A 14725-nucleotide genomic window follows, 5' to 3' on the forward strand; every position below is an offset into this window, starting at 1 on the left:
TCTTGACATAATGTGGAAGACTGTGACCAGGTGACCTCCTGTGTGCCTTGCTCGCTCTACTACCCAGGTTCTGTTGATGAGCAATTTCAAGGCCCAACTCTTCTTTCTGATGGTTCTGAGTCAGTCGGAAACAGTGGGTTGTACCCAATGTTAGTCCTACTTAGAGTAGACCCATTGAACTGAATGGGACTTAAGTTAGAGCAACACTGCATACAAACCAATTAATTCCAAAGTTGATGGTGGAATGATTTCACAGACTCTCTGGTCTGGCCAGCTGAATATTCCCAGCAAATGCAGATTACTCTCTTTTTTCCCTACTGTTTTGGGGGACAGTAGTGGGGAGAAGCTTCCAAACCATGCCTCCACTTTGAGATCATGAAATCTAATCAGGGATACATCAGTCAACAACTACAATTTGTGGGGTGTTTAAAGTAGTTAATTTGTGGGGAAAAGGAGTTTAATTTCCCCCATTGTTTAGGTTTTTTTTAAAATTGCTACAAGTTAATGACATTCGGGCGGGCAGTCCGGGGGGGGGGAGTTTACCAACAATACTTTTCAGGAACTGGAGTGGTGTGAGCAAATATTCTTTGCTGTTAGTAGCTGGAGTTATGGTTCTGTGCCCCCCAGCTACCAGCCAAACTATTCATTTACCTGGGCTGTGGGGCGAATGAAGGAGGAAAGGATTTAATGGCCTATGTATGTTGATTAATTTTTCTCATCAAACAAAAAGACAATAAAGGCAGATCTGTGCACTGGGGCTGTAAATGGAGTGCATGGTAAACTCAAAACAACTGAACATCCTACTTCTGGTTTCATCAGTGACCAGCTGGGCGAACTACAGTTTTCTGAGGGTCCTCAGACTTTCTGGCCCCCTCCTATCAGGGCTCCACCCTTTTCCCTCATTGCTGCTCTCTCCCATTCTCCCCCAGCTGTGCTCCCTTTTGATTTTCTCCACCCACCTGGCAGCTATCTTCTATGCCCCATGCCCAATCAGGGCTCTGACAGAGGGAACAGTGTTAGCAAGAGCGGCTGAATAAGTGAGCCCACCAAGTGAAGGATCAGCAAAAGCAAGCCTGGTTTTTGCAGCCAAGCCTTTTACTTGGCTGCAAAAGGCACATGCGAACACTGGCACTGGAGCTGGACTTTTTTCTGTACAAAAAAGAAACCCTGGTGAAAGTAGCGAAACTTATTTGGATCTGCCTTGCTGGCACGCAGCGTTCTCTGCTTCTATCTAGGGGAGTTGCATCCCGGGCGACCCCTGCTGTTCCATCTCTAACCCCGTAAGAACAGATGGACCCTTTGGTGAGACGTTCTATTAGTGTGATCTCGTGCCATCGCTATTCCAACAAATAGAACACGAAAGAGTCACTGCTCTGCTCCTTCCAGGCATCTCTCCCAATAGGACATAGGGGCTTGCTCACAGACCCCTGCACCTGGCATGAACCCCCCCCCCCCATTTCCTTATGGGGAATGAGGTAAGGGAGTTAGGAAAACAGACAGAGGAAAGAGCTCAGTGATGTAGATGGAAGGCACTGGTTGGGGGAACAGCTGCCAAGACGTGGCACAGTGCAACGGCACGAAGGATGAGCAGGGGGAATGCAGAGAGTAGAGGTGTTTGAAACTACCTTCTTTGACAACAGACTTCTGAAAGTCATGACTGCTGCTGGATTCTTAAGTGGCTGCAAATGCCATTTGCAACAGGAGGCAACCTGAAAGGGACCGAGCCACCGAGCCAGTGCCACTTCAGGTTTTTGAGGGCCCTTGGGCAAGACACCCTGAATGGGTGCCCTCTCTCACTGAGCCTGCCTTTTCAACGCCATTGTCACAAACCGCTCTTGCTGCTCCTCCTCTTCCTCATCATTGCTACCACCTGCTTGCTTCCCAAGAAAAGAGCCCGTGAACAGGTAGGCAGTGGCATCTGCTGTGCCTCCTCGCCACCAGAGTGAGAGGCGGCCAGAGTGAGAGGCAAATGAACAAGCAGGTTGCAATGGTGTAGAGGAGGAGCGACAATAGTGCCCCGCTGGTAGGGGGTAGGCCTTGGGCAGGTGCCCAACCATGCTTACACTTGGCATCAGCCTTGGGCACAGCAGTGATGGTTTCATGCTCCTTTCATTGCCATTGGCTGCCTAAAAGGAGCATGACACAATTACAGTCTGTGTCATCCTGCTAGAAGGAAATGGGAGAGGCTGAAGAGGCCTTTCTGTTACCACAGGGGCCTCTGGGCCAAGCTCCCATTTCCAGAGGCCACGGAGCGACTCTCTTGTGCGCCACAGCTGCCAGCTACTTCTTCCATCTAGAAATGCAAGACTGGCCGAGCAATGGACCTTCTGCCCCCAGACCGTGTGCCTCAGCAAAATGGCTGTGTCGACCCTTGACCCTGCTGAGAGGCTTTACTATCTTGAAAGGGAAAAGGATTGGCTCATTTTGAATATGGAACCCTAGTGATGTCTGTCAATTTTGATATGGTCTCCCCCACGTGTAAGGCCCAGGACAATTAATGACACTTCGAAGGGCCTGACATAGGGCACAAACATCAAGTAAATATGTGGGGGAAGGGGACAGAACCACATTTCAGATAGCTATACATTTTGGCAGTTCATGCTCCTTGGCTCCGTCCTAGATATTATATTACAGTTCACCAGGATGGCTTGAATAGGAGCAAACATGCATACGTGCATACATACACATTCATATGGCACTGCTTCCTCTGCTCTCCTTCATTTGAACAAATTTGGGAAAGCAGTTTTATTTCAGCTAACTCGTTAAATAAAAGGATTTAACAGCTACACATGATCAAATAGACTGTATGCATTGTGAAACAAGGCTTGAGCTCTCTGTGTGCAGATGTGTTTAAGCGGAGGCTGAAATATGCTGAAAAACTAAAGAACACACATACAAAAGACACACAGAAAACCCTTCACACCTCACAAACCTACATCAAAGCTTTCTCATTAAGTAAAAGAGAATTTTCTCTGTGTCCAGATTTTTGTTTAGAGCCTCGGTGTTTAAGGCTGAAGTGTGTTTATTAGTCCAAACAGAATCCGGGAAGGGAGATTTGATGTGACAGCTGCGTCCACCAGTTTTTCAGTAATTCTGAGGAACTGGCCACAGGCCCTCCATATCTGGTTTGCACAGAAAGTCAAGCCTAGGTCAACCACAGGTCGAGGTCACTGGAAAGGATATCTGTGAGGGAGAAAAGTGAGCTAGATCCTAGGTGCTCACTTGAAAGGGTTACGCTTTTTACAAATGTCAGCAGACACACAAATCCTGCCACATTTTGGTATGGACGAAGTCTGATTTTAGAATTATCTTCATCCCACTTTTCTCTTACTTTTGGCTTTGTTCTGGCCAGTGCCAGCCTCACTGATGTTTCCAAATAATGCTTTTGGCCATTAAAGAGCCAAAGCTTGCTAGCAAAGCGCTATCCAACACAACTCAGTCCATTAACTTTTCAGTCTGCTACACAGCTTAGCTCCTAAGTAAGTGTACTGAAAAGGTGAATTTGGTGCCCTTCAAGTACTGCAGTATGAAATATCACTATGGATTTGCTTTTAGCATACATTTTGGAATATTTGCTGTATTCATGCAAACCTTCATAGTTTTGCTCTTGTTTATTAGTTCTACTAGTAAAGTGCTCATCAGAATTGTTGTGCCCAGTGTGTTTGTCATAACCTTCAACTTTTCATGGAGGAAAATAGAGATGCTTTGTGCTCTGTGCATCAGGTGGCCAATGATGGCCCCCCACAATCCAGATTCAAATGTGCCCCAAACAGAAAGAGGGAACTATTTGTTCCCTCTTTCTGTTTCTGGCACAACTAACACTATATGAAAACAGATCTGTTCAGATGACAAAAGGAACAAGGCAAGCTACATAGTACCTAGTGAGGTACATACAATATATGTAATTTATAGGGCTGTGCATGGACCCCCTGATCCACCTTGGAGGTCGCTTCAGGGCTTCTGAGGCAGGCCTGATTCACTTTGGGCTGATTTGAAGCCCCCCTGACCCACTTGGTCCTGTAGGATCTATTTCTGGAAATACAGGGAGTTGCCATTTAAAAAGTGCCCCCCTGAACAACAAGATGGCTGCCAGTGCATGTCCAGAGGTCCCAGGTAAGGAGCTAAGGGCTGGGCAGTGACGTCAAAGTGCTTCGGAGCGACCTGACCCACTTCGTGCCACTTCGTGCCCCCTCCACCTTGCCTCAGAGGCAGCCTGAAGCAGCCCCAAAAGCCCCGCTTTGACTCGGAGCTTGGGCTTTGGGCCAAAGCAGTGCACAGCCCTAGTAACTGGTTGCATTTTTACTATTTAAACAACGTTGGTCTCTTTTTACAGCATAGGACCAAAAAGACATAGTACTTCAGCTAGAAATGTATGAATTTTGTTAAAACCATCCTGTCTGTGTTTCATGGATTGTCAGGAGTATTTCATTCCATCATCAGCTCATTGATAGAATTAATTTTCTTGTATGAGAATTGTATGTAATTCATACAACCCCCAAAGTAAAAAAAAAAAAATGGTCCACAAATCCACAGAATCTGTGCATCTCAGAAGATGCCAGTCTGCAGCAGAATCCTCAGGTCAGATCGATAGAAACCTGAACTCATTTGAATCTGTTCTGGTATCTCTAATCCCAGTCCTAGTGACTCCAGCCATATCCTGTGCTGAGTAGGATGGAATGTTACCAACAGACTTTTATATGGCGAGATTATCATGATAAGTTAAATACTGGGTGCAGCAGAAGGAAATTCAAGGTTAGCAGAACAAGCCTAAGATCCAGTGCTCAAAATTATGGGGGGAAAGGTAAGAGGGCCATAATGAATTCCACAATCCCCATTCCTTGATACAAGTGCAGCTAAATTAAGCCCCCTTTTAATAGCTAAAGGGGCCATCACAAAAGGGGTCATTACAGAAGGACAGGCCCTTCTGCCTCCCTGTAATTGGAGCACCACTAACATATCTCTTTCTTGAACAGTTAAAAGTTGTCAAGGATTAGTGAAATTCTGTATTTATATCTTTCAGGCTTTTATTCTTTCCATTATTTTGTTTGGCCACGGTATTATTTTTGTGTGTGTCAGGCCTTCTGTTGCTGGATCAGAAGTAACAGTTTGCAAATTATCTGATTTATAGCAGCGTTTCCCCCACTGGGTTTACATTAGAAGTGTAGAAGGCTAAAAAAAACCCCAAACTTCTCAACAAATAATTGCTAAAGAATTCAAAGCCATGGGGTTTCTTTAGCAATGAGATTTCTCCTATATAGGTTAAGTAATTTCTTTTTCTCTGCTAATGACTCAGTTTGGTTTGGAGTCCTTTGTTTTTCTTTTCAACAACATCAGTTTTCTTCTGCCCTTTGTGCTTTAATTGAAAAGCACTGACTCAGAAAGCACAAACTCCTGCAGTTCTTTGTCAGTGAAAAGTTAGGGAAAAAACTCTTAAGTAAATCAATATCCATATTGTGTTTTTTAAAACAGCAACAACAACAACATGGCCCTGCATTATCCTTAGGAGATTAGGTAACAATCTCATTCTTGTTCATCCTTACAGCAGGTAATTTTATTGTTTCCATTTTCCGGATGGGCAATTGAGGCTGAGAGATGAGGTGCCACGGAAGCATTAGGATATTAATACTGAAGTAATTCCAGATAATTGGGGAGGGGGTATTTTTATGCTGCTGTAATTGCTAGCCCTGATGCAACTCTTGTGACTCAAATAATGTATGTGCATGAAGGACAGCCTTGCTTCAAGTGAAGGATTAAAAAGGCCAATTCACCACATTTAAAACACATTTCATGAAAGATATATGCTTCAATGAAAAAATTAACATGTAAGAGAAACATGAAAAATGGGGGACTTCACTGCAGATGAATGCTCTTGCACTCTAGTGCTACTTAGGGTTGCCTCAGATGCATCACCCCCAAAAGAGGAAACACACACACACACACTCACAGAGGACAAAAATGGAGGGTGATTTGCATAAAATGGTCATATGCAAATGTATATGAATTTAATTTATTTATTACATTTCTAGACTGCCCAATAACTGAAGCTCTCTGGGCAGTTCACAAAGGAATGTAGAAGAAATTTAGAAATAACTACTATAATTCAAATAGAAATTCAACACATCTCGTCATGGTGGAGAAGACTGTCCCCAGGCGACCTGCGCGCCTGCTGTTCAGCCTACTGCCCAGGTGCTACTAATTGTTGAGAGGCAAGTGCAAGGCCTCTGCTCTCCCATTTTAGGGTTCTTTATCTTTAATCCAGACTTGGAGTGGCCAGCTGTTCAAATAGAGGACTATCTTCTGTAAATTAGGACACATGGTCACCCTAACACAGGGGAATGTTCAGTCTCAAAAGAAGTGGAGGAAATAAATTTTAAAAGCTTAAGCATAATCTCAACATGGCAGTGATATTGGGCTTTTTTACATGAGGCTGTTAATCTGCTGTATCTACTTTTGGTTTCGTCACAGATTTGAGATCCAAGCAGTACCAGAAAAGTGTTTCCTTTCCCGCTTTTCTGCTACATAAGCTCTAGGTGGCACTGTAGTATAGTGGAATAGTGTAAATACATGTGTAAAAACTGTTTTCTTTCACTTTCAAAAATAATGCTGCATTTTCCCAGCTCTAAAGAAACCCGCCAAAACAGAAGCGAAACTGGAGCGTCATGACATCATCTAAAGAACTCATAAACAACTGTGAGTAGGGAAGGATGTGCACACAATAAATACCTCATGTAGAAAAGCTCATTATAGGCATTGTCCAATAGGTGCCATGCAGTCGCATTCTATCCAGCAGCCTCAGTTTCAAATTTCCAATGTAGGCATGTCAACTGGAGGAAGAATGACATTTTCCCCAATAGCACATGCAGTTTCAGCAAGTAAATAGAAAGCAGCTCTCTGTTCAGAGGAAAAAGCAGGCATATTCAGAACTTAGGGCCCTTTCCACATTACTTTTGCAGCATGGGGGCTACTGCAGTGCAGCTCCTTCCCATGCCTTCAACCCACTATCAGAAGCACTGGGCTAATGACAGTAGCCTGTGTTGTGGTTCCTGGAGCAGTCCAGCATGGCAAAGAGCTGCAGAGTGAGTTGGCTGACATTTGCTTTGTGGTTTGTGCTAGACGCATTTGCTCTAGCTACACTAGAACTGTTGCAAAGGGACCCTTGGTGTGAAAAACAAAACAAAAGACCAAGGAAGCTGAATCACTCCACAACATGAGTAGATTTTAAAATAGGAATGATACTTGCATATCTAATGAGAAACTGGTGGCTTAAAGATGTCAATGAGTGTAAAGTGTTTATGTACAAATCTAAATTCATGTCCAGATTTTCAGGAATGTCTTGCTTTGAGATAGACATAGACTAAGATCCACAGCTTGAGGATTTCACTTTAAATCCAAGTGCCCTCCATCACAATATTAGATAGTGATTCAGCAATCATCACATATGTTAGACTTATACGTATACTGATCCTTAATAATCTCCTTTTCTCAGAGGGTTTTGTACTGTCAGTTCAGGGTCTCAGAGGATGGGAAGAGACTGAGGAGTCAGACAAAAGCCAGGTGAAAGTGAACATTTGTGCGTAATCCTCTTTCAGACTAAAGGCTTTGCAGTGGTATAACTGAATAATAGTAACCTGTATTAATAATAGTAACTAGTAATAGTAGTAATATTATTCATATTAATGAATAATAGTAACACTGTAGCTGGTGGTTACTACAGAAGAAAACAAAGCTTAAGAAACCCTGCCTTTAACCTTTCTGCTGTTTTGCTCAGCCTTTCCAGAAATACCAACAATGACAGATCAGGTTCCACCAGATTTACTGTATGAGACTGGAAGGGATCTATAAAAGCTGAGGTGACAGTCTTATGCACAATGACTTGGAGCAAAGCTCTGCTTAATCAATGAGATCTATGCCCACATAGTTGGCTCCATCTACCACACAGTTAAGTATGCTTTAGTCAATGTGACTTAAGCACACTTACTGAGGTGTTTGGGAGTGGAGTGGAAATTCAATGGTATTCTGATCCTAGGACAGTACATCACAGGCAGCCTTTGGAACACTTACGGCTGGAGTGGCCCTTGAGTAAAAGGCAAACAGAATAGTTTAGATATTTGACGTCATGAAAGTCTTCAAAAGCAGGGTTATTGGTTTAATGCTGTGCTGATTTTTTTAACTATTTCCTGTTGCTAATAGTCTCCCCTTGTGAATAAGTAAGCAGTAACAGTTTGTCTGCTATGTTAATACTGTTAGCAAAAAAATAAGTATAAAGAACATTATAAGTAAGAACACATTTATTTAAAGGACAATAAACAAGTGGTGGATGTTTTGACTGGAAAAAGGCAATACTTAAACAAGGAAGGTTGATTTTAAGTATTGCCGTTCACAGCTCAGTCTAACATCACAGTTCTGAACACATTTTTCAAGTAGATTTGTTTAACGTCACAGGGCCTCATCATAGTTAAACCCCTTTACTTCCATTTTGGGAGTTCTATGACAGTTGTGGAGTCACATAGTAGATTGTTTCAGGTACAGTGATGTGGCCAGGCCACAGTGAGTTATGAATTATTTTGCAAACGCAGAGTTTGTACATTCTGTGGTAGCAATTTACACATTTAAAAACCAAGAAGTCAAACCAAACCTGAGGTTGGGTCAATGGGGAACAAGAACAAATCTGAACAAAGAACAAAGATAAACTATTACTTAAAAATCCATGTTGGACCTGAACTGGAATTCTGCCCCTCTCCCAGTGAGAGTGAGCTAAAAACAGAAAGAATATAATAATTATTCTATCAGTGGTCCCAATCTCAGTGAATAATGAGTACACAAAATCAATATCTGAGAAGTTTATAAATGTGGGATCGTCCAGTCTTTGTAATTGTTAATGTTATTGTGAAAGCTTTTATTTTAATGGTACCTTTGCCCTGCAGATCAGCATATACAAACCTATTTGTTAAACAGTGTGCTGCCATACTAAGGGCAAACCAACAATGACACCGCCCCCCCCCCCCAATCTACCAGGGCTAATACCTGAACTCAAACTGGAATGGAAACAAATTAAATGGGTTGACTTCCTGGCTTATTCTGGGACCTTCTTGGTGGCTGCTCCCAAGTCCCAAGCAATGTCAGGCTAGCTCCATCTCCTTTATTGTTCTGCTGGCAGGCAAAGACATTTTTCAGGCAGGCTTTTGGTATCTTAAGGCGCAATCCTGTCTATTCTCTTTGAGAAATCATGGAGGACGGGTGAAGTGCCAGATGACTGGAGGAGGCCTAATGTTGTCCCTATCTTCAAAAAGAGTAAAAAGGAGGAACCTGGGAACTACAGACCAGTCAGTCTGACATCAATCCCTGGGAAAATTCTGGAGCAGATGATAAAGCAATCCATCTGTAAGCATCTTGAAAACAATGCAGTGATTACTTGAAGCCAACATGGATTTGTCCAGAACAAATCCTGCCAGACGAATCTGATCTCATTTTTTGATCAAGTAATCTACCTTGTGGACTGTGGGAATGCTGTAGACATCATATACCTCGACGTCAGCAAAGCTTTCAACAAAGTGCCCCATGATATCCTGATGAGCAAACTAGCAAAAAGTGGGCTAGATGAAACCACGATCCGGTGGATCCACAGTTGGCTACAGAATCAGACTCAAAGAGTGCTGATCAATGGGATCTTGTCAAACTGGGGAGAGATAACGAGTGGGGTACCGCAGGGCTCAGTCCTGGGCCCAGTGCTCTTCAACATTTTTATTAATGACTTGGAGGAGGAGGTGCAGAGAATGCTGATCAGATTTGCAGATGACACAAAATTGGGCGGGATAGCTAATACTTTGGAAGACAGAAACAAAATTCAAAGTGATCTCAATAGACTGGAGCGCTGGGTGGAAAACAACAGAATGACATTTAATAGGAATAAATGCCAAGTTCTGCACCTAGGAAAAAGAAACCAAATGCACAGTTACAAGATGGGGAATACTTGGCTCAACAACACTACAAGCGAGTAGGATCTTGGAATTGTTGTAGATCACAAGTTGAATATGAGCCAACAATGTGATGTGGCTGCAAAAAAGGCAAATGCCATTTTGGGCTACATTAATAGAAGCATAGCTTCCAAATCCTGGGAAGTACTAGTTCCCCTCTACTCAGCACTGGTTCAGCCTCATCTGGAGTACTGTGTCCAGTTCTGGGCACCACATTTTAAGAAGGATGCAGACAAACTGGAGAGGGTTCAGAGGCGGGCAACAAAGATGATCGGGGGACTGGAAACAAAGCCCTATGAAGAGAGACTGAAAGAACTGGGCATGTTTAGCCTTGAGAAGAGAAGACTGAGGGGAGATAGGATAGCGCTCTTCAAGTACTTGAAAGGCTGTCACAGAGAGGAAGGCCAGGATCTCTTTTTGATCATCCCAGAATGCAGGACACGGAATAATGGGCTCAAGTTGCAGGAAGCCAGATTCCAGCCGAACATCAGGAAAAGCTTCCTGACTGTTAGAGCAATATGGCAATGGAACCAATTACCTAGGGAGGTAGTGGGCTCTCCCACACTGGAGGCATTCAAGACGAGGCTGGACAGCCATCTGTCAGGGATGCTCTAACCTGGATTCCTGCATTGAGCAGGGAGATGGACTCGATGGCCTTGTAGGCCCCTTCCAACCCTACTATTCTATGATTCTATAATCCCTATACATGTTTAGATGGAAAAAGACCTACAATTCCCAGCATAAATGTAATAAATAAATGTTGGGAATTCTAGGACTTTTTTTGCCATCTAAACATGTATCGGATTGCACCCTAAACTGATTTGCTGTCAAATTCAATTTTTAATCTGATGGGTGCTGTTATCTCTTTTTTATTGATGTGCTTTAATTTGACTTTTATTTTGATTCTGTGTGTGTTTATTTGATATGTTTTTATAGGATGTGTTTTTTAATTGATGAGTTTTAATGTTTTCATTATTTTTTCAGTATTCTATTGTTAGCCTCCATGAGCACTATTTTAGTGGAAAGGAAGGATACAAATGTAATAAATAAATTCAATTTCCAATGTGTAGCATTAGCCCCCTGGCTTTTGCATCATATTCTAAGCAGTTTCCCTGGCATTTTTAATTTTTCAGAATGCTCTGATTATAGGCTATATAATTCTCTGAAATCCTTTCTTTTTCCTCCAGTTTTTGCCCAGTGTGAGTTTGCATTCAGCTGCATAACAGAGCATATTAAGGAAAATGGTGCAACCAATATCACATTGCTGGCTGCACTGAGAAACACTTTTAAGGCATGTATAATAGAAATCTACATCCTATTTAAAATTAAAGCTTCCACCACCTACATTTTTCATTGCCTATTTCTGTTCGAATTAAAATGTGCCCTTTAGCTATGGACGTGCTTCCCAGCTCACAAAATCTTTCATTTGTTCAGTGTGCTTTTTATGTCATTCACCAGACCTCAAACATTCCTCCCCCATCTTTTTTTTTTTTACATGAAACAAACTCTGAATACCCTTTTTCTCATTTCTCCTACAAAGTTGCTTTTCCAGCTTGCATTTTGCTGAAAGTCGCCCACCCACATTCTTTCCGAATCATTTAGTCCTTTAATTTAGTTTATATTTACAGACTGAGGAGGCACCCTTTTAAATTAACTTCAGACAACCATGTTTACTGCCCAGGCACTTTTTGAAAGAGGCACTTGAATAAAATAGCTAATAACTTGTTGGTGCATGTTATTATGTCGTATTGAGTATATTTTTCTTCTAATGTTGAGTATATTTTTCTTTTCGTGTTGGGTCTTTAATGTGTAAATCACCTCTCAAATATTTTAGAAACAATGGCTTTTATTAGTCTGTCCACCAGCAGAATGGTGGCATAGGCTCCCCCTCCTGCCTGCAGTCCCCCACGTGCCCTTCCAGAAAAGATGGGGTAAACGGGGGCTGTTGGGCAGAGAAGGGGAAGTCCGGTTGTGAAAGGGGAATGGTTATGCAATGCTGGATGCCACCCTATAGTTTCAGGAGCAAGAAAGGGGGTGATGGTCTTGCTAGTTTGGCCCTGCACTGCCAAGGCACCATGATTGCTTTGTCAGAGCAGCAGTCAAATACTCCCAGCCTTCCTCCCAACTTGATTGCTGCAGAGGGGGTGGGGATCACTGTGCAGCTATTGGGACTATCCTCATCCACTTCTGCAGCTCCAAGGCAGAAGTTGGAAGGAAGGAAGGAAGGAAGGAAGGAAGGAAGGAAGGAAGGAAGGAAGACTGGTTGCTGATCACACTTGCCAGAGGGCAGTACCACACTCCCGATGGGCAAGTCAAGCAAGGTAAGCAAAAACAAAGAAGCTTGGTTATGACCAGTACTGTAGATGGGATAAAGCATAGTTACAGGAAAATGAATGGGAAAGTCTCCTTTCTCACTTGTGAATGTTCAGCATGGTTAATTCCATGGTCTGTGTCTGGTATATGGAGTCATAGGTGTAAATAAGGACCATGTTTGACTGATGTGATAATAAATAAATTATGCCATTGACAAAAAATATTCATTGGCTTCGATCCAGAAATGTCTTGCACAAGCAGAAAATCACTTCTGCTTGTGCAAGGCATCCCTGCTGGATTCTTCTGATTTCCTCCTCTTGCTGTACTCCCCCATGCCCCATCCCACGTTGTTCCAGAGAGTCCGTCAACAATCAGGTGTGATAATATGCCCCAGTTCCCTGGTGAGTAATTAGACAACAGTACAGGAAACATAGTGAAATTATATTGCCATACAAATCGTCATAATCAACTGTATTATTTCCAGTGTAACACTCTCTACAGTGGAAATAATAAAACATGTCACTTCCAATCAACAGAAAACTGGAGGTGTAGGAAATAATTCATATACTCTACTTTGAAGAGGAAAATAATATGCTTGTCTCAATGGTTAATCTTATTTGATGAAAAATAATTATTCCTAATGCTGAGTGGGGAACAATTTACTGCCACAGGAAGGTACCAGAAGTCAAATATGTCATTGCGCGCGCGCGCTCTCTGTTTCTCCCTCTCCCTCCCCCCCTCTCTCTTTCTCTCTCTCCCTGAATGTAAATCAGACTTCATTATAAGGACCTTTATAAGGACTCTCAGTGTACTGAGCCATGGAGTGTTCATCTTAAAGTAAAAAAGACAGTCCAATTTAAGGATATATTCTCAGCTGACTGACAACTATTGACAGCTATGTTTGAGCTTTGAGGAACTCCTTGACAAATCCCAGTGGACACACTGTCATCTTCAACAGTCCACACTAAGGTCAGAAGGTATGCGAAACTGTTGTCATCCATTTTCAGAGAATCAGGGAAGTTCAGGATAGGGAGAGACCTGGGGAGGGGATCTTTACAACAACGGCATGAGAAGTGCGTTGGAGTATTACCCAGATTTTCATGGAATAGGCTTTGGTACATCAGGGACATGCGAAGCAAAATAAGCCGAATGCTTTCAGGGGTTACACAGTACTTGAAAGGAACATACTGCCAGGTAGGGTGCTGTCAGGATTGATTCTGAGCATATGGAGATAGTTAGCAGTAGGGATGTATGAAATCCCCTCACCTGGAGTCCGCAGGGGGTTCACGGGCGGGGGAGGCGATTCATCCCTCCCCCCTGGAATCCTCACCAGCCGGCTCTGCTCCATGGCAAGTCCATGGAGCTGCTGGCCGGCTCCAGCCGCTGGCGGACTTCCAGCCTCTGGGATGCAAATGGCATCCGGCGTAGTGGACGCCATTTGCATCCCTGCTCTTTGCTGTGATAGGCTATGTAAATATTTACATAACCTATCACAGCAAAGAGAAGGGATGTAAATGGCGTCCGCTACGCCGGACGCCATTTTCTTCTGCAGGACAGCAGTGGACAGACCGGAACTGGCCGGTGGCAGATAGGATCTGTTCCGGGGCAACTTCGTGGGGTGGCGGAGGTGGGTGGTCCATTCCGCCACGGACTCCGAGGGGCCAGATTCTTTAGAACTCATTTAGACTCATTGGAGTCCGTGGCGGAATTCTCTAACATTCCTAGTTAGCAATTCAGATTCAGAAGGAGAACAGCAAGAACTGGGGGAGGCATCTTCAGGGTTAGGCGTGGTTCTCAGGATGCCTGAACCACCCATCCCCCGCAAGAATCCAGGAGGAGGAAGAGAGTGCGGGACGTGACCTGAGGGATGCTAGACTGTGGCACAGAGCGAAGCAGGAAAAGTTAGGTGGAGCTCAGACGGGTTGACCCAGTTGGTGATGCATGAGGGTAGACGTAGGGGAGCATCAATTCTAGCCAGCAAGTTCCTGTTCAAACTGCTAGCAACATCATAGTTCCCATCTGGATTTCCTGCTGTTATTCCTTTGTAGCCTGAGAGTCTTCGCGGATTTACCTGTTGATAATGAATTAAAGACATCAGACTGAAGCCTCTCTTCTTGTGTGTGTGCATGAGGAAGGTGGGGACCAAGAGAATGTGACAGGTGCAGGGGGTAGAACTGAACGTTGTCAAACTGGTAGGGGCTGCTCAGCCAATGAGAGACACTTGTTTCCTGCCTCTGTCCAGGGTTCCCCCTGCTACTACATTATTATGAATGGAAAGCAACTAATTTTCCACATGTATGCAGATTTCCCTGAAGAAGCCAAAATCCCCAGTTCTCCAGTGCAGCAGCATCTGAAGGCCCCCACCACTGAGATCAGCTCAGACCCTCAATTTTGCCCCATTTCTGCACCCTGCCCTGGAATTATTGCTTCCATCCTTC

This window comes from Heloderma suspectum, chromosome 1, assembly GCF_057233095.1.
Source record: "Heloderma suspectum isolate Gila_16-S chromosome 1, 16-S_ref, whole genome shotgun sequence".
NCBI lineage: Eukaryota > Metazoa > Chordata > Lepidosauria > Squamata > Helodermatidae > Heloderma > Heloderma suspectum.